Source organism: Emydura macquarii, unplaced genomic scaffold (assembly GCF_026122565.2).
Source record: "Emydura macquarii macquarii isolate MOO-44397 ecotype Brisbane River unplaced genomic scaffold, CSIRO-AGI_Emac_v2 contig_820, whole genome shotgun sequence".
NCBI lineage: Eukaryota > Metazoa > Chordata > Testudines > Chelidae > Emydura > Emydura macquarii.
In genome coordinates this window covers 452,054-471,657 of record NW_027130957.1, presented here as the reverse complement: position 1 = coordinate 471,657, position 19,604 = coordinate 452,054, and the positions used below count along the sequence as shown (strand labels likewise).

The following is a 19,604-nucleotide window of genomic DNA, read 5'->3' as shown; positions in this document are numbered from 1 at the left end:
TCAGTCTGCTGAACGGGGTCCGTCATCGGGAGAGGTTGAGAGCCACTGGCCAAGGGGTACATCCTTTGCGAAGGGGATGCCAGCCTCGGACACGGCTCGCGAGGGACCAGCCCCGCTGCGCCGCCGGGAGGGTATTTATTTGTCCGACCCAGGAAGAATATCCCGGCGAGGTCCCTGCTGTCATTGCTTTCTCTTCCCCCCAAGGCCAGACAAAGGCAGGACCATGCAGGGCCAGCTGCGGAACGAGATCCTGCAGGCATGGACACTTCAGAGTAGGAGGCCAGGAAAACATTGGGGGCGGGGAGCAGGGGCTCCAGCCGTCAAAGCCCCTCCGGGATGCTAGCTTGTCTCCCGGCTGGGTGACTCATCCCCCCCCAACCACTCAAAGCTGCTCCCTGCCTCACTCCACGGATCCGGCCTCCCCTTGGCCAGGACTGGCCAGGAGGCGGAAGCACAGAACAAGCAGAAAGGCCTGGCCCCCAACAGCAGGGGTGAGGGGCACAGTTTGGCCCCCACCCAGCCCCGCACACTGGTGGGTGTGAACTCTAACGGCTGGGAACAGAGGAGAGGTACCGAGGCCAGGCCCTGCCATGCTGCTCTGGGCACCTCGCAATCCTTAGGCTCTACCCTCAGGACACCCCTGGGAGGGAGGGACCCCCCTGCACTGATGGCACAGAGAGACTTAGCCAAGGTCCCGGAGAAAAGCTGGAGTGAGTCAGGGATTTGAACCCAGGTCCAGGCCCCTGGCTGTGCTGCTAACCACTAGGTCATCTTCCCACCCACGGTCCGGGAAGCAGATTTCTCCCTACTGTCACCGACTTCTTACGATCAGCCTCTTTTCCACCCAACCCAGCGCAGCCAGGGCTCAGCTGACATGAAACGGCCAGGGGAGGGTGGCGCGGGAGTCCTGGCCCCCACCGCGGGTCTGAGGCTCCATTGCCTTGCACTCTGCACTGTCACTCATCAGTCAGCAGCTGCACAGCAGCATGGGTGGGGGAGGAAGTGGTATAGCTGGGCTGTGGAAGTGGGCATTAGAATTGATCAAACACCCCCTCCTTCGAGATCTGGGGGCGTTCTGCCACCCCTCACTGGTGAAAACGAAGGGACCCACCCCCCAAGCTCCGTTCGGGGCACAGAAACCGTCCCTTGCGGCGGGGGAGGGAGCAAGCAGCTAAACACGTGATGCTGCAGACAGCTGACCCCCAGGACTCACCCCTGAGGCTGTGGTCACCTCCGCGCCTCGTTTCAGCCGCTGGCTCGGGGCGCCCGGCTGTGGCGGAGCAGCACTGGGAAGCCCCCAGAACCAGTGGCCGGTTTATTCCAGCTCCCACTTCTGCATGCCCCTACGGCTGGCTGCTCAGCTTCGCTTCTCAGAATGGAAGAGGAAGAGGAGCCGCGGCCGGGCGGCGTGACGCCGCGGCGATGCTGAATCTGCAGCAGGAGTCACGGGCAGCCTGCTCTTTTCACAGGGAGGCTCCCAGGCAGGGGAAGCAGGCAGGGAGATGCCGACATTTCTTTCCCCATCAGGACAGGCTCCGCGTGGCTGCCTGCGGAGAGGACGGAGCTGCTTTCGGGAGACAGGGACCTCCGACAGGTCGGGCTCAGCTCCTCCGGCCCGTTCTGCACGAGGCCAAAACGTGTTGCCAACCCCTCCCCCAAAGCCCTTCATGCCATGGACAGCCCGACGGCTCCCTTCTCAGCGGGCATGCTCCCCCTCTCCCGCCCTCCCAAGCATCTTAGTGCACGAAGGCCTGCCCTTGTATCGCCTCTCGCCCAGGCCAGAGCAACCTGTCCTGGATGCAGGCTGGGCGGAGCTGCTGCCTCACCAAAGGAAGTGATCCCAGAGGCACTGCGAACAGGTGGCTGACAGCAACCCACGGGGCCATGACTCTTCAATATCCTGGCACCTCGCCTCCCGATGGTTACTATTAGTTGTGTTACAGTAGCGCCCAGAGACGCCAGCTGAGATCAGGGCTACGAGCTGACCAGACACTTACTAAGAGAGTCCCTGCCCCCCAAGAACTTATGATTGGGTAGGAGGAGGAAAACCGAGGCACAGAAGCGACTTGTCCCAGGTTACACAGCAGGGCAGTGCGTCACAGCTAGGAACAGAAGGTCTCCTGAGTCCCAGGCCAGGGCCCGATCCACTAGGCCCTGAAGAGTAGTAACGATAGCAGACACGGCTGTAGTGCCCCAGGATCTCAGAATGGCTTTGCAGAAATATACCGACAGGCCCACTGAAATGCAGCCACGTCCAATACTGCCAGGAGGGAGCGTTCAGACCAAGGGCACCATGCAAAGTCCCTGTGCGAGTAGGGCCAGGGGTCTTCAGCATCCAGCAGAGCAGACAGGACCAGGGCTCCAAGGGTTCATCCCCAAAGGGCCCGTGCGGAGAACTGTTCACCCACCGTGGGAGGAGGAAGGGCTGAGTTGCCTCTGGTAGGATTTGAACCTGCCTCCATAGCAAGCATGATCGCTTGATGCTACCATGTATCATGCACAGGAGGAGCTGTTATCTGCACCCCATGCAAAGGGGGTGTCTCAGCCCACAGGGGAAACAAGCCTCAGCATCTCTGCCCCATTAGTCTCATGCTGTCCAGCCGGCTCCTCGCTGGGATGGAGGGGTCATTCCCTCCTCCGTACGTTACCCCACTTCCCCATGGCAGTAGCTTGGGGGATTTTTTGATGGTGGGGAGGCAAAAGAGACCATGCAGCTCCCCACCAAGCTGTTCTCACAGGCAGCAATTACCGAGACAGAAAGCTGGGGGGCAGGAGAGGGAAGAGACAGCCCCCAGCCCAGTCCATAGACGTTTGTCTGTAAGGTGCGGGGAATTGTTCTAATAAAGGCCCATCCTGTGCCAGGGGAACGGCCTGTGCCCCCTGCCCATCCTGCCCCCTACACTGCCCTGTGCCCCCAGCCGGTTCAAGTCCTCACTGATGACAGCCCGGGTGCTAAGGTGGCACCCCCACACGGGCCACCATGAACATGCAAGAGGGAGCCGGTCCCGAGAGCCGCACGAGGGCTGCCATTGAGCCAGCTAGAGTGCCCTGAAGAGGCTCTGCCCTCTTGACCCTGGCGAGGGGCTGGCCTGGGGCCAGAGCTACTCCACAGGCGCGCCCATGGCTGGGGAGGGACCTGCCGGCACAAGCCAGCTGGAACCACCCCCCCACCTGCCCCCCCCCAGCGTTCAGTTCCGGCAGCTGAGCCGGGGGCGGGGAAGCTGGGCTCCCACCTGTAGAGGACACGGCGAGATGGAACCACCGAGAAGAGGAACAAGAAACCGACTGTGGTTGGGGTGGGAGGAAATCCTTGCACCGGGCATCCCTCTGAACTAGGGCAGGGCAGTGCCTGGCCTCACCTGCCCAGCCCCCCTGCCCCCCCCACTCCTTAGAGCCCCCAGAGAGATTAGGAGCAGCTCCCCTGCACCTGTGCCCATCCCTCACCATAGGCAAGTCCTCCCCGGGGTGTTAGCAGAGCCATCTCCCCAGAGAGCGGGGGGCGGGGGGGGCCTCCAAACAGCCTCCTTCCAAGACAGGTCCAGCCTCTCCACGTTGTCCACCCCACCCCCAGGACAGGGCGGCAGAGGCAGGTGTCCCAGACACACCCCCAGGCGGTGCGTGCTCCCCTTCCGCTCCCCCAGACGCTGCTTCTCTCTGCTACATTGCCGCCAGCTGGCTGCCCCCACTCCTGACCCGACCGCTGCTCCAGCCTCCCCTTGGGCAGCTCACATCCCTGCCCCGCTGCATACGATGCAGCCAGAACCAGAAAGCCCCACTGGGGCCCCCCTGGCATCATCCTCCCGCCCAGAGGCTGCACACGGCCGGTGTAGGACAGAGCTTCATTCACTGGGCGGGAATGAAACCCACGACCGTGCCACCGCACCAGCTGCAGACTGTGGCCTGTCATGCCAGCCCATCTGTCTGCATCACAGCTGGGCTTCCCAGAGGCCAGCCCTTGGCAGCCTACAATAGAGAGACTGGAAATGGTACATGGGGCGGCTGGTGGGTACCAGAGAGATGGTCAGGAATTTTCTGACAAAACGGTGCGGTTCTTTGCCCCCCAAGTGCCAAACCTAGACACGGCACTGATGGTAGGACCACTGTGGTCTAACCTTGCCACAAGAACAGCCCTACTGGTCCATCTAGCTCAGTGTGCTGTCTTCCAGCCGTGGCCAACGCCAGGTGCTTCAGAAGGAATGAACAGAACAGGCAATCAACAAATCACCCATCCCCTGTCGTTCATTCCCAGCTTCTGGCAGTCCCAGGGCATTCAGGTTACCTGTGCTGACAGGATTAGCACCCCTCTGTGGGGAAAGCCAGGAGCTTTTTCAGCAATCAGGACCCCCCGTTTCCGGTCTGATCTGCAAGACCCTGATTTCCAGGCAGGGCAGGCTCTCTAGCCTTCTGCTCAGGCACTGGTTCAGGAGAGACAGATGGGGGAGTGCTGCTGACTGAGTCACCAACACTTCCAGACTACCTTCGGTCTCCCAGCCCAGGAATAACCAGCCCCGGCGCCATTTAGCTCGTCGCTGTCGCTTCTGGCAGCTCTCAAGCGGGGTAACTGTAGTTCATCTCTGTGCCAAGGCAGACCACGCCAGTTTTGAAACCATCTCCCCACCTTCTGCAGCTTCCTCCGCGGGCGGTCCCGCTCGTTCACATCTTTCCTTTTAAATCACGCCTCCCTCTGATTTCCCCCTTACCATCGGCGCTTGCACACCCTACCCTGATGCTCAGCGCCTCGGGTCAGTCACCACACACAAAAGAATCCCCCCGTGCCCCATCCACTCTGCTCCTTGCACTGACAGAGGGGGGTTTCCCTACCCCGCACACACTGCAAGGGGATGGTCACGGGTGCCAGGACTGGGAACTGACCTAGGAATTTCCTGCACGTTGGCCTGGAGCATGGCCGGCCCACTTCATCTCTCACCTTTCTGGGTCAGAAGCATTTTGCCTGTCCGAGGATCTTTGTATGCCACAGGCTGTCTGGAGCAGGATGCTGGTGAAAGCATCTCATCTGGCTGGTGAACAGCTTACCCAGGCCTCTTTCGCTGCCTGGTCTCTGGGTCCATTTCAAGTTCTGATACCTTGCAAAGTGCCAGGGTCAGAAACACCTGCTGGGCCCTATTGGAAAGCTGGCGCCTTTGTGCTCTGCCGCTGTTGTTCTTGCACACTGGTTGGGCCCGGCACTTGCCCAGTGGCCTCCTGGCTCATGGCCAGTCCATCTCTGCTCCAGGTCACGAAGCTTTCGGCCTCGTTCGTGGGCCGGACGGGGAAATCTTGCCTCCCGCTTTGAAAGCAGCACATGCCGGCTGGAAAGTAAATGGGATCCTCTTCTCCCAGCCCCTGCTGTGAGGAGAGAAGGGAAAGCCCGAGACACCATGCTGAAGGGCAGGGGATTGCTATGCACACAGGGTGCCATGCACCTGCCCTGCCGTGCCGTGCCATAGGAGAGACCCCCTCGCAGAGGCACGTCTTGCATGGAGGCAGGAACCATTCGTCAGACTCCTGCTCCTCCGAGCGTTCTGTCTGACAGCATCTCCTGCCGTCACGGCCCCTCCACACGCTGCTAATCCCACTGCCGGCGGCTGGGTTTGCCCAATAATTAAGGTAACAGTAATTGGAATCCGATTGAAAGCAACAGAAGGCTTAAAACAGCCGGCACCGGAACCGATTATTCACGCTGAAGCCATGACGGGAGGAGGGCCTGACTTCCACGCACCCCCCCCCTGCACTCCCCTTTGAGAGATCCCAGCAGGCTGCTGTCCCCAGCGGGGGCTGCCTAGCCACAATATTTCCTGGGCACTGCCGCCGCACAACGACCGGGGAGGGCTGCTCAGCCTCCAGGGGTGGACTAGGTGCAACAGCCACCAAGAGGCAGCCTGGGGCTTTGGCTAATCATTGCACACCCAGTGTGCCAGGAGCTTCCAGACAAATACAGACAAGGCTGGTGCTTTGCCTTCCGCCGCATCCCAAGGGTGACCGAGCGCATGGGACGGCCCAAGGGACCGCAGGTGGAGGAAGAGCCCTTCGGCTCAAGGCCGCTGGTTGAAATCCAGTTCAGCAGGGCCTACGAGCTGGCTCCGCTGGGTAACTGCTCCGTGGCAGGCTGGTGGGTCTCACTCCAGTTCCCTGTGAAAGCCAGAGCTCAAAAGGCGAGACGTGCCTTCCCACTGAGCCGCAGGGCAGATGGCAGCCCCTGGGCTGGCTCTCGTAGGGGTGAGAGCAGAGAGGACAAGCTCTTGGTCTCGGGGTTGAGTCCCGCCACCTGCACCGGCAGCTTTTGCCGCATGCACATTGGCGGCCGTTCGTCCAGGGATCTGCACTGAGACGCGCCAAATTCATTTCACACCTGCCACATCACCGCCACCGAGAGCCACTGCTGGATTTGAACCAGTCACACCAACATGAAAAGCCCTGCGTAGTCCATTACCAGTCCCAGAGCCACCCGCTCCCACTTCTCTCTGCTTTGATTATTTTATGAATTGGGAAAAGCTGCCCTGAGCCACACAGCAAGAAGGCAGAGCGTGGGGGAATTAAGATGCTATGGTTCAGTCTAAGAGAGAAGAACGCTGATTACTGGGGAAGAAAGACTCTGCCCTCCTCACCTTACCCCCCCATGCATTTTACTGCGTTCTGTCCTCAAGCCACTTCTTGGAACACCAGTTCAAACTGCATCAGGGTGAACTCCACCCTTCCTCCTTACACAGTAGATAATTTGAGTTCCATGCATTGCAGGGGGAAGTCTTTCGAATGAGACCTTTTAAAAAAAAAAAAAAAAGAGAGAGATCTTGTCTGCCCTGTATGGATTTTAAGATCCTGGTGTCCTTAATTAAATTTCCCCTCCACTTATTCCATGCCATGTTTAGCTACTGCCCCCCACCCCAGAGATGGCTGCCTTTTACTGATGCTGAATATTCTGTATAGTTCACAAGATGTTCTGAGGAGACCAGCACTATCTTTATACATTTCAGTATAGCCACATTGCGTGCAGGGGAAATAAAGATATTTTCTCTCTGTCATTTAAAACGGGGCACTGGTAGAACTAAGAGTGTAATAGATTGTTGAAAAACCTCTCATTTCATCGGCTACATGGACAGAAACGACACCTCGAACAGTGAAAGTAGCCTAGTCACTTTCACTTTTCTTTATAGTAAACTTCTAGTCAGTTTCCCTCGCCAGCTGTCATGCATTGGCCCAAAACTGTTGGACTTGGGTTTTCATTACTGCTAAGTAAAGCTAAAGTATCCAGTTAGCTCCAACTCAAAAGGCTAACAAACACTTGGTAAAAAGCACATCTTTGTTAAAGAAGCATCACTCCCCTGAGAACACACATCTGAAACCTCCAGGGCATCTCTCCCTTAAAGCAAGACTGACCACATGACAGCCCTAACATAGCAAAGTAACACACAGGCAAGTAACAAATACCAAAAGCCTAAAAAAAGCGGGAGCCTAAATTTCCTGACGCAGCGTCCCTTTAAGAGAGCGTCTAGCAGAGTGATTCAGACCATGCCACGGTGCCGACTCCGAAAAACTTACAGCTTAGTCAGGCACTTTCAAAACAACTTGGCTTAAGTGGCTTCCAGAAACCAATTGCAGAATTAGGAAAAGAACCCAGGAGTCCTGGTTCTCAGCACCCTGCTCTAAGCCCTGGAATCACTAGAAACAAATGCTTTTCTCAGTGGCACCAGTGAAAGCGAGAGCAAGAGGCCTGGGGACTCCTGGGTTCTAATCCCAGCTCTGACACAGACTTGCTGTGTGACACTGGGCAGGTTACTGCTAATCTTTGCCTCAGTTTCCCCATCTGCAGGGTTAATGATAACTCTTGCTCACAGCATCCCAGAGTAAGGCTTTTTGTAAGTACGAAATGTTCTGGGGTCATGATTTTCAGAAGGTCAGAGAACGAGTGCAAGCAAATCTGGCATTTGCTTATGCAAATTGTTATTCATTCATGCTTGCGGTAATGCCGAGGATCCCCAGTCATGGATCACGGCCCCACTGTGCTAGGTGCTGTACAAACACAGAAAAAAAGAGATGATCCCTGCTCCAAAGTGCTTACTCTGGTTAGGAAGCTAACTGAGTATTTGCAGGCAGGCAATGCATGAGCAAATCAGGCAGTGGACATTTTGATCCATGGCCCCAGGCACCGGACCTTTTGAAAATTCATTAAGGTTTGTTAAGAGCAAATCCTTCTGTCTCTCCTTCTCAGACAGGAATCCATGGGCTCCCTGCAAGACTTGCCTTCCAGCATTTGAATGCTGAACAGTGACCCTGATCCTTACCCACACGCGGTGGTTGTAGGGTGGGCGAAGCAGCCCGTTTCCTGCCGTGGGATGACGGGTGCTGGCTGGCGTGCAGCTCTGATTCCAGGGCAGGAGGAAGGAGCTGGTCAGGCAGTCAGACAGGTGTACATCTGGCCCCAGCAGCTCTCGGGAACCGTTCCAGCATCCTGAGTGGACGGCAGCTAGGGCTGCAGTCTGTGCACGCAGGCAGCCTGCTACGCAGAGAGCTGGCTCGGCGAGGAGCTGTCACAACTCCAGCAGGTCTCACCTCCCACCATCGCACCCTGGCTCTGTGATCTGAACGCAAATGCGAGAGCTCAGCGCTCGGAGGAAGGGAGGGTGCTGCTGGGGGAGGAGGGTGCACAGCCTGCCCATGAGTTGCTGGCTGAGTTTGGTCTCCTCCCCGCAGAATACTCCCCAAGCTCCATTCTCCTCGGGGAAGGCAGCAGGGCAATAATTCGAGGAGATGTTTCCCTCGATGCCCTGTGTCTTAAGGGCAGAGGCCATTCTGGGGCTACTCGGGGTGAGGGAAGGGCAAGGACAGGGTTAGAACAGGCACTGAGAAGCACCGGGCCCACCCCCCCATCTATAGAACCCCGTCACGTCCTCAGCCACGGTGTGCTACCCCATCTGCTCAGCATGCCACGGGGTGTCACCGCCCCAGCGCGGCTCAGGACACGCTGCCGCAGCAGGCCAGGCCTTGTCCCCTGCTGGCTTCCACAGAAAGGGGGGGGGAGGGAGGTCTGGGGAGGGGCAGGATGGAGAAGGGAGAGCCCAGTGAGTCCGTGCAAGCAGCACACCTTACTCCACGACGGGCGACCCCAGAGCTGCCTGGGAGCAGGATCGGCCGTGGGGTGGGAGGGTTTCGTTCTAGCAGCCGTGCCTCTGGGTATGGAGACAGCTCACCTCTCTGGGGTGGGGGGGCACAGACTCAGCTCCTCTGCACCAGCACTTTCCCCTCCACCTAGCAATGGGGATGGGTGACCCAGGGCGACTGGAAGTCACGTACAGGCCAGTGTGGACAGGACCGAGCTAATTCCACAGCTGGCTCAAGGGAGGGAAGGTTTGTGGGCGAGGGGCCAGTCGCTTCCCCGTGCGAAAGAGGCATGTGAAGTGAAAGGGGTCCGCGGCGCAGGGGGAGGGGTGGCGCGCTCGCTGCAGCGCCGTGGGGCAGAGAGGAAACCACACCATTCCGGTCCAGCATGCTCAGCTCGCGGAGGAAGCCGGGTGGGAACTGGCAAGCGGGTGGGGGAGGGAAGGCTGCAGAGCTGCCTGAAGAAGGGAATCCCATGTCTCCCTGGAGAGCCAGTCCTGAAAGATTGGGGGGAGGAGCGGGGGGGGGGGGGGGAGAAGAAGAGGTGCTTTATGGGAGATCCCAGCTTGGGTCATGGGTGGAGTGCGGGACTGGACCCGGGACTAAGTTCCGATCGAGCCCTCCTAAACCAGAAAGCCCTTCCACATTTGGGGGCAGCGGTTCTCGAGGCTCCGAGGGGGCTCTGGATAGCCCCTTCCCCCACTTTTCTGTTTTTTCTTTGTTTTCCAGTGATGGGCAGTCGACATGCTCAGGGCCCATCTGCCCCAGACCTCTGGGAACTGAGCCTCCTGCTGCACCGCCACCTTGCCCCCCTCCACGGGGACACGGGGGCTGACAATGGAGACGGGGGAAAACGGCGGGAGAGCTCCCTGCACCCCCAAGAACTCAGCTGGCTGAGAAGCTCTGCGGCTTTCTGCAGAAAGAGGAGTGGGCAGAGAAGGGGCTTTATGGAGGCCAGGCAAGAGAAACCATACACAGAGAGCTCACCGTGCCCAAACGCATCAGTTTGGCTTCCCACCCGGCCCAGGTAGGATCATCCCAGGGCCAGAGCCCAGCTGTCTTCAGCCCAGGTCTCACACTGCCAGGGCAGATTGAGAGCAACATTTGGCCCTGTTACCTCAGTGCAACCCCACCAAAAATCGACGCAGGAGCAGGAGGGATTGTACCACGTTTGGGGGAGAGAGAGTGGGACTGCCCCTCCTCCACCGCCTGCGCCCCACAGAGCCCATACTGTTTGGATCCTGACGGGCGGCTGGTGCCCCCAGGTATGTCAGCCCTGCCATAGGGCTGGGGAGGGAGATCATGCAATACAACCTGAAACCGACATGCCACAACCCTATCACACCAAGTCTGGAGCACCTTCCGCCCCAACACACAAAGCCCCATGACAGCGTTCTCACCCCCCCCCCCCACGCCGGCCTCGTCTCACGCAGTCACACCAAAAGGAAGTGAAAACGCCAATGAGCAGGGCCCGCGTCACTGTTCAACTCGGAGCCCACCAGGCTCCCTGGCCTCCTCCAGCCCAGCCATGGATCTCCACGGCCCGGACTTTTCAAAAGGGAAATGACCTTTCCAAGTCTGCCCTCGAGGGCTTAACAGAGCATCCACCAGCACAGGGCCCGCGAGAGGGGGGGGTGTCACCAGCCCGCTCTTGCCGCTGAGGAAAACGAGGCACGGCAAGTGAGACGACTTGGCCGAGGCCACAGAGTGAGCCGGCGGGATCGCTGAGAACAGAACCCATCGCCTTGTTACCCTCCCTTTTCCAGGGCAGCTTAGGGACCGGCCGTTCGGGTTTTCTTCCTGGCACCGAGAACCTGTCTCTCCAGGCTCCACAGCACGCAGCGCCACGTTCAGAACACATCAGACAGCCACATGGAGAGTGGGTGTTATGTTCAATATTTAGCTAGCAAAACGGATGGACAGTGGCCTGTGGGGTCAGTCCATGAGCGGCTGGTGCCCTAGATAGTGCCAGCATACGGATCCGGCCAATGGCGCAGGCTGCAAGCGCGGACATGTCCATCTTGTAACCAAGGGGGTTCCAGAAGGGGAGCAACAGGCCGGAGACCAGAACAGATCCTTTCCTGCAGGGTCCACATGGCTCAGGGGGGAAGAGGTCTCTTGCTGCCAGGTGTCCCAGTCTGAACCCAGCCTATAGTGACAGGGACCTTTGCCATCAGACGGCCCTTGGTGAAACAATGTGATCGCTGGGTCTCCAGCTGGCCCCTGATGGGCATGTGCCTGTATTGCACCCTTTGGCCTCTTGTTGAAAAGCCCCAGCAGACACGCTCAATGGCTGGCCAGCCAGGAAAGCCGGTCCCTGGCCTGCTAGAGGAGGAGACGTGTAGGGACAAACAAGCCATTGTTTTACAGCGGAATTCCTTCTCATGGGCCGCTCTTCATCCCCAAAATGCAACCTCCAGCCCCCGGGGGAGGCAACTGCCTCTCTTCCTGCACTGGGAACAGGGAGACGAAAAGCTGGATCTGCTCCCTTCCCTCGTCGTTCGCTTCCTCCTTGCCCCTAAACGGCCTGGTGATTTCTGAACGTGGCCCAGCGGGGAGCTGCGAGAGACGGCTGCTTGTTACGGTCACTGCCCTGCCAAGTCACAGGAGGGCACGAAACAAGCACTCATGTGAACGTAGCACAGTGGCAAAGTGTGGTACGGGCCCCCCCCCGTGATCCACTAGGCACAGCCGCCTGCTACCACACCCAGCTATTGTAGCTGGCCCTTTAGCTCAAATACGAGAGGCCTGGGCTTTGGGTCTCGATAGCCCAGGTTCAGTCCCCGCCAGCGATGTAAGCACGGGGTCGCCGGGCAGAAGCAAACACTCCTTCCGAGTCTACCACAAGCTGCTTTTTGTGGAGTCCTGACCGGCCGTTCGGTGCACGCCGGGGGAGGCCAACCACACAGGGCCAATCTGTCACAGCCTCCTCCCTACTGGCCCGTCCAGCATGAGCCTCAGGGCTGGAGGTGGGCTACGGACCAAGCCTGGATCAACAGATGGGTGGGACTCAGTGAGGAAGAGCGGGAGGAAGTTGTCCCGAAAACATCAAAGGGGGGTGGTGGGGAGGGAAGGGAAATCAACTCAGAAATCAACTCCGAAGTTGAGAAATCAACTCAGAAAAAAAACACAGAATTAAGACACGCAGGGAGTTTTACAGGCCAGCCCTGCCTTCCTCGCGCCCTCTGTGCCAGCCAAACCACAAAGGAGAAGCTGTGGACCCAGCGCGGTGCTCGGCGAGCTGTGCACACGCAGCTACTTCCATTTCCCTCAGTATAAATATGCCATGCCCGTGTGACAGAGCCTCCGTGAGCTCACAGAAGCTTTTTCTGCAGCATAACTCTCAAGTTCGCCCCCTGGTTGACCCAAAGATCTCACCACTCCGCCTACCCCCCAGCTTGGGGGTGGATTGTTATTGTTTGTTTTAGCAGCTCTGGACAGCACCGTTTGACTCCAGCCTACCCCCCCAAAGACTGGGGTGTCTGCATTTGGGACACATTTAAGGGAGCCGATGGTTTCCCCAAAACAGGGAGGAAGCCACGTTCCCTCTAAAGCCCTCTTGCTCCTGGAGCTTCCCATCACATCACTGCCCTCAGGGTCTCACACCTGAGCATCCAGACCAGGCTCAACTCCCACCGAAGCCAAGAAGTGTTGTGGCTCGGTATGCCACTCGGGACAGAGACCTTTCTGTAAAAGCAGCAATCCCTTCCTGGGGAGGGAGGCGGGTCTAGTGGTTAGGGCGTCAGGACTCCTGGGCTCTGCTCCCATCTCTAACCGTGGATGACCGAGTGACTTTGGGCAAATCGTTAAACTTCAGAGACTTGTTCCCCCAACCCCATAAAACGGGTGCAATAATCCCTGTCCACCCAGCTCCCAGAAGGGCCTGCATGGCTCAGTTGCTGCATGTTCATAAAGCGCTTGGAGCTCCCTGCTGTCAGCAGGTGCTTTTCCTAGGCTGGGCCGAGTCCACGTGCACATCCTGTTCTATCTAGATTCTTGTACCATGCTCGTCAACATAATATCAGAGTATAAAAATTACCCCTTCCCTGGAATTCGGCCCATGTGGCCATCATGACTCATGCACCTGTCTTTGTTGTTAGCTTGTCCTCCCACCTTCTATTTATTCACCTGTTGCACATTCACTAAAGCCTAGATCGTGAGCTCTCTGGGGTGGAGACTGTCTTTTTCTTGCTTGTTTGCAAGTGCCTAGCCTGATCGGGTCCTGGGACCGTGCCGCAACAGCAACAACAACAACAGAAGTTATCAGCAAGCTAACAAAGTTCCATGTAAGCCTTTGCTCCTGGAATTCATCCCTCCAGACTGCTCAGCCCACACCCAGGATCATCCCTGTCAAGAACTCCTTGGACAGGAAGCATGACATTAGACTGGGGCTCAGGAGCTCTGGGGCCAGTTCCCAGCTCCACCGAGGACCTAATGTGCGACGCTGACCAAGTGACCGAATCACTCTGGGTCCCAGCTCCCCCTCTGTAAAATGGGAAGATGCTACCGCTCTTCGGCTTGCGCACTCTTGGGGGCAAGGGCTGTCCCGCACCGTGTACACGCGCGTCCAGCACAACAGGGCCTTGCTCTCAGCTGGAGGTTCTGCAGGCTCTTGTTTCCCTCAGAGCTGCGTTCACTAATGAGGAATCTGCCCCCACGAGGCTCCTCCGCCCACTTTCCTTTCATCAGCCCCACTGACACCTGCTGCCAGAGGGGCCAACTCTGCCAGCCTCTTTCAGTCAGTCGGGAAGTCCCAGCAGCCGGGCGATTGTTTTACAGAGCTTCTGCTGGGGGGGGGGAAAGGGGAAGGCACCGGGTTGAAAAGGGATACAGACTTTTGAGAGAGGCAGGGCAGCAAATGGAATAAGCAACAAACCCTTTGAAAGACGTGGGTGAAATCTGGGTAATGAGACTTTGGGCCAAAGGGGAACAGTTCTCAGTGTGGAAATAAATTAGAGCTTTATTCACGGGCAGAGGGGCTCCCCACGGCCAGTATTTACCACCCCAGCTCCGGCCTGTGGGTGGAACTCTGTCCGAGCTGGCTGTCGCCACTGGCCAGCTGTTTGGTGATTTCTGTAGGACGTAAGGGGGCAGGTTCCAGGCTAGTTCCTCGTGTTCACCTGTCAGGCTGAGCGGCCCCTGGACAGGCATTACCTGTCGGCAGCCTGAACGGAGAAGCCCAGGAGCAAATGGGTCACAGAGACGTCCCCGCTCCCGGAGGGGATTCCGGTCAGGGCAGGGCACCGGGAGCTTGCCCTGCGCTTGCACCTGTCCCTCAATAAGCAAGAAGCATCTGCAGTGTAAACAGAGCGACTCCAGTGGAGTCATCGGGGCTACCCTCACGCATCTGAGGGGTCGGAGGTCCCTAGCTGCACAACTGCCAACACTGCCCCTTTCTCCAGCGTGACATCCTTGCCCGGAGGTGTCGGCCCTGTTGGACAGCAGCTGCCAACCCGTTGCAGCCCTGAGTCGCCACAAGCCGACCGATTCAAAGGAGCGCCCCTTCTGCGGGCCAAGAGATGGAGCACGCGCTCCTTTCGGACCGGGACCGTTCTGCGGGGGGCCAGAGCCGGATCAGACATGCACCAGCGTGAGTCCAGAGCAGCCACAAAAGGAACCAGCCCCGGCCAGCAAGGTCAGCATCTGAGCCCCTGCAGATGTCAGCCTTTTGCTCTCCGGGTCCAAGCCGGGCCTACGAAACGCGGCCGTGACACAGACTAATCCACAGGCGCACACCCTTCCCGCAAGAAAGAGGAAGTACACTATTAGTAACAGCCTAAAGGAAAAGCACATTACAGGGGTAGCCATGGTAACCTCTCATCCCCCCCCTCCCATCCCTCGCCTGCTGGCTGGGAAAAGCAGGATTTCCGTTGGAAGAAGAGCAATTCCCGGATCTGAGGGGCTGCAAAGAGGAGGAAATCGGCCACCTTTCGAACAAATGCCCGCCTAGGGCAGCGGGGCGGGGGGATGCACAAATACAATACAGAGCCGGGACCAGAGCGGGGAGGGGAAGCGAGCCTCCTTCCACAGAGAGCTGGGCTGAGCGAGCCAGGAAGCTGCAAGTTCCTGCTCCCAGGAGTTAGTGCAGAGAACTGGTGGCTACAGGGAAACGGGAGCAGAGGGGCGTGCAGGCCCCTTCCCCAGAAGGAAGCCCTTGGGATGCAGCTCCCGGAGCTAACCCCCCCCTCCCAGCTGCCCCCTGCACACAGCACAGCCAGGGGACAGTGGGCGTGTGCCGGGCCGGTTCTAAGGATGAATGGTCTCCGTGGGGGGGGGGGGGGGGGGGGGAGGATTTTCCAGGGGGTGGCGAGACAGCCCCCCCCCTCAAAAAGGACAAAATAATCTGAACTGCAAGGACAAAAGGGGTGTCACCTCCCCACCCCCTCCCCCGTCACAACCATAAACAACAGGGCTGCCACCAGAGTGATGGCTTGAAGCGACACCCACTTCAGCCCCCCCTCCCCCCCCCATCACAGCGGGTCCAGAGCAGGCAGGAAAACAAGCGGTTTGTTTGTGCAACATCCTTTTGTTGCTGCTGCCGCCGATTAATAAATAGCAAAGCGGGGAAGGGGGGGGGCAGCTCCCCGGGAGGGGGCGGCGGGGTAGCTCCCCGCTGGGCTAACTCCGCTGGCTGGGGGGGCGGGGGGTGACTCCTGATTTACACCAGGGCAAGTGGGGGGGGGGATCAGGGCGGTGGAGACAGGAAACAGACTAGGATGTGGGGCGAGACCCCCCCCCCAGCCCCCCTGAGTTACAAGGTCTCCTTCCTTCCCCACTCCCCCTGCAGCCAGGGGGGAGCCCCTTTGGCCCGGCCACTGGGGCAGGAAGAAAGGGGGAGACCGGCCCCCAACCCCCCCCTCCCCGGCCCCCATGGCAGCCTGCGCCGGGCCCTGACTGGCGACGGGCTCATGAAAATGACAGATGCGAGTTATCCCTCCTCCGCTCCGGCGATTCAGCCGGCCCCCCTCCCCCCGGCCCCCCATGCACACCCCGCCGGCCCCCCATGCACACCTCCCCCGGTCCCCCATGCAGGGAAGGGGGGAGACTCCCTCTCCCAGCTCGCTCGCTCTGCAGCTGGATTCAAACAAACGCAGCCTGCCGGGCCGGGCCGGGCCCCCCCTGCCTTTGCATCCCTGCCCAGCGCTGGGTCCCCCCCCCGGGGACACGGTCAGCCCCGAAAGCGGCCGCCCCAGAACTTCCCTTACCGTCAGCCCCGCTGCAGCCGGCATGCACCCCCGGGCGGCCGGAGCGTGCCCGGCCCGGCTCTCGGTCTCCCCCCAGCCCCGGGACGCTCGCGTCTTTGCACGGGCGGGCAGGGCAGCCAGCGCCGCGGGGGATGAACCAGCGAGTGTCCGTCCGTGTGTTTCTCTGCAGCTGTTCTCACTGGTGTGCGGCCCGCCCCTGCTTCGCTTCGCTTCGCTTCGCTTCCCCTCGCCGCGCCGGGCTGTGTCTGTGTGTGTGAGTGGGAGCGAGCGAGGCTGGGCTGTGAGCTCACCCAGCGAAGCCTCATCAGCTGGTGGAAGGAGCCGACCCGAGGTTCCACCCCTTCATTGATCGCTGCCTGCCGGCCGCGAAGGGTGCTGCCAATCAGCGGCTTGCCTGGGGCGGGGGGGGGGGGTGTTAAAGTCCTTCCCTAGGGGCTGGGACTGAGCCCAGGCGCACAACCCCCCCTCACACGCTGGGACATCACAGAGCAGGGGAGGTCTAGGCTGGAGATTAGGAAAAACTTTTTCCCTAGGAGGGTGGTGAAGCCCTGGACTGGGGAACCCCCCTCCGCAGAGGTTTTTAAGAGCCCTGGCTGGGATGGTTTAGTGAGGTTGGTCCTGCTTTGAGCAGGGCGTTGGACTAGTTACCTCCTGAGATCCCTGCCAACCCTCCTCTATGATTCCATCTTTCCACCCAGGGCGAGGGTAAATTGCAGAGTTACCAGAGTGGGACCCTTTCCTCTCCCCAGATTTCCCCTGACCTGCTAGGTCACCGGAGAGCTGCAGCTCTGTCTGTTCACACACAGATCCGTCAGGGTCCTGCAGACCTGGCCTGGTGGGTATCTGCTGAGGGAGAAAGGAATTCAGGCTACCCAGCTTTGGGCAGTGGCCACAGCTACTGGGGATGGTGGGAGTGTCTGCCAATCAACCCATTCCAGAGTGTGTCTATATAGGACATTCATAGCGAGGAGGGGGCTGAGACAACCCTAGTGCCCCCTGCTCCTGCTACCTCTGGACCCAGATCCTCAAAGAGATTCTGACACCTAAATCCCATTGATTTCAAACAAATTAAAAAATCCCATGGACTTCAGTGGTAGGTAGGCACCTAAATACCTTTGAGGATTAGGGTCATAGCTACCGACAGAAAGGCTCAGACTCGGGATCCCAGTTATTTGTCTCTAATAGGCCAGAAGCAGCTGCAAGAAACCCCACAACGGGCAATTATGAAATAACTTGCTCACAGAGAAATTCCTTCCTAATGCCAGGTAGCTACTGGCTGAGCGGTGAAGGGACTCCCCTAAAATTGCTGAGCAGGTCAATGACCCCCATGATTCCCGAGCCGGTGCCCAACCCGCCAGGGTTGACCCCTTCTGAGAGCACAGGCTGAATGAGTTAAGGGGGCCACACCTTCTGCTCCTTGCTAGAGATGGAACCGCTGGGGTAGTTTTGAGGCACAAGACCAAGGGGCAGCCGCTGGAGGAAGATGCCCAGGATGCCCAGACGCGATGCCCATCCTGCTGGATGGAGAGCGGATTTCTCGGTTCGTTGGCGATGGCAAAAGATTTTTTTTTTTTTTTTTAAATGGTTTCAGGATGAACCAAAGCCAAAAGCCCTGGAGATTTTCAGCCAATTGAGGAGTCGAAAAAATTTTCAACGGAGGTCAACCGAAACGTTTGCTTCGACCTGAAATGCACCGTTTCGTTTGGATTTTGAGCCTTTTCCAGCTATCAGAAATAAAAGCGAAGGATATTTCAAAACACAAAGTGTCTGGAATCAAAACGTTTAGGCATTTTCCTGATTTTGGTTTTTGTAGTGATCATTTTTTCCCAACCAAAACAATTTGGCAAGGCCGACACAAATCTGCGAAATGTTTCGGAGTCACCGAATCTGTGTTTTTGGCCAGGAAATAAAAAGTTTCCATAGAAACGTTTTGCTCAAGTCTAACTCTGCAGGTAATGCACTGCACTCCTGCAGCGGCTTTCAGAGCCACCAGTCCAGCGTCTGTCCTAAGCACTGAGGCCCAGCTGTCAGCACAGGATGAAGCCTAAATGCCATTGAGGATCTGGATCTAAACTCATTAAAGCCAACCCAAAGTCCCTAACAAACCAGTATGAACCACTCCCAAGCAATAATGCAATTCTTCCTCTCCCCTTCACGAACACGCTACCATAATGGGGTATCTTTCCCCCAAAGAAATATGGGGGAGGGAGGGAACTGATTCAAAACCGAATGGCAAAATTTCCCCACAAAACAGGAATATAAATCAGAGGATGATATTCCCCCTCCCTCTCCCGTGGAGACAGGGTGCACAAAAGGGACTTAAGGGTGCAGACCCTTGTGCTGGTTCTCAGCACAGTGTGGGGGTGGGGTGATATATCTCTGAGAGAGGGGGCATGGAAAACATTGCACAACACAACCATCACCCCCACCATCACAAATCAACAGCTCGCCTTCCCTCCAAAAGAATCTCAAAGCACTTTGCAGGCGGCCTCCGAAGGAAGCCATCACCCATCTCTGCGCTGCAACTACCACTGGGGTGGAATGCAGCCATTCTGTGTTAGCAGCAAGGCCTGGCTGTCTCTGGAGGGGAAGTGCAAAAGGATTTCCTTAGCCAGGACAGCAGCGGGAAAATAGGTGCTTACCCAACCTCAGATCTGACCAGCTTCACACCTCTGCAGGAAGTGCCGCCTGGGTTTTAATGAGTGCAAGGGCCCCAGGAGCATTTTGGCACATCCCTCTCCAGCGTTAGCAATCCCAGCCTCCGGATTGAATAAGGAATACAGATCTCCATTCTAGAGGCTCCCTTGACAGCCCTTGTGTCGCAAAGGGGTCTGACAGCCCAACACCAGACTCAGAGGGGAGACCCTGCCAGCTGTAAGGAGCCACTCCTGAGTTACACCTGACTGAGTGCGAGGAGAATCAGGCCATTAGAAAACCATCAGAGGCAGTGTAAACCCCACTGCACTGGATGTCCGAACATGCAGGTCCTGTTCCCTGCTCTGCCATTGACTATCTGTGTGATCTTAGGCAAGACACAGCCCTGCTCTGTGCCTCAGTTTCCTCTCCTGCTCTTTGTCTATCTGGTCTGTTTAGATTGTCAGCTCTTTGGGGCAGGGACTTTTACTATGCGCACATTATTGCTGTAATGCTTAGGAGCGCCAGTCATGGGATCAGGCCCCCCATAGTGACAGGCACTGTACGTTTTATTGCTGTTAGATGTTTTAGGGTAGTTCCTAGGAGCCCCAGTCATGGGACCAGGCCCCCATTGTGCCAGGCGCTGTACATTTTTAGTGCTATTAGGTGTAT

General features: G+C 58.0%; 1 protein-coding gene across 1 annotated transcript in view; it reads right to left on the bottom strand.

Annotated features, from left to right (window-relative positions):
- Positions 1-16,518, bottom strand: part of FGR (FGR proto-oncogene, Src family tyrosine kinase) — a 37,818-nt gene extending 21,300 nt beyond the window's left edge. The window contains exon 1 of the mRNA XM_067543281.1: positions 16,299-16,518. The gene's annotated coding sequence lies outside the window, so the exon portion shown is untranslated. The remainder of the gene's footprint in view (positions 1-16,298) is intronic.
- Positions 16,519-19,604: the final 3,086 nt, after the last annotated feature.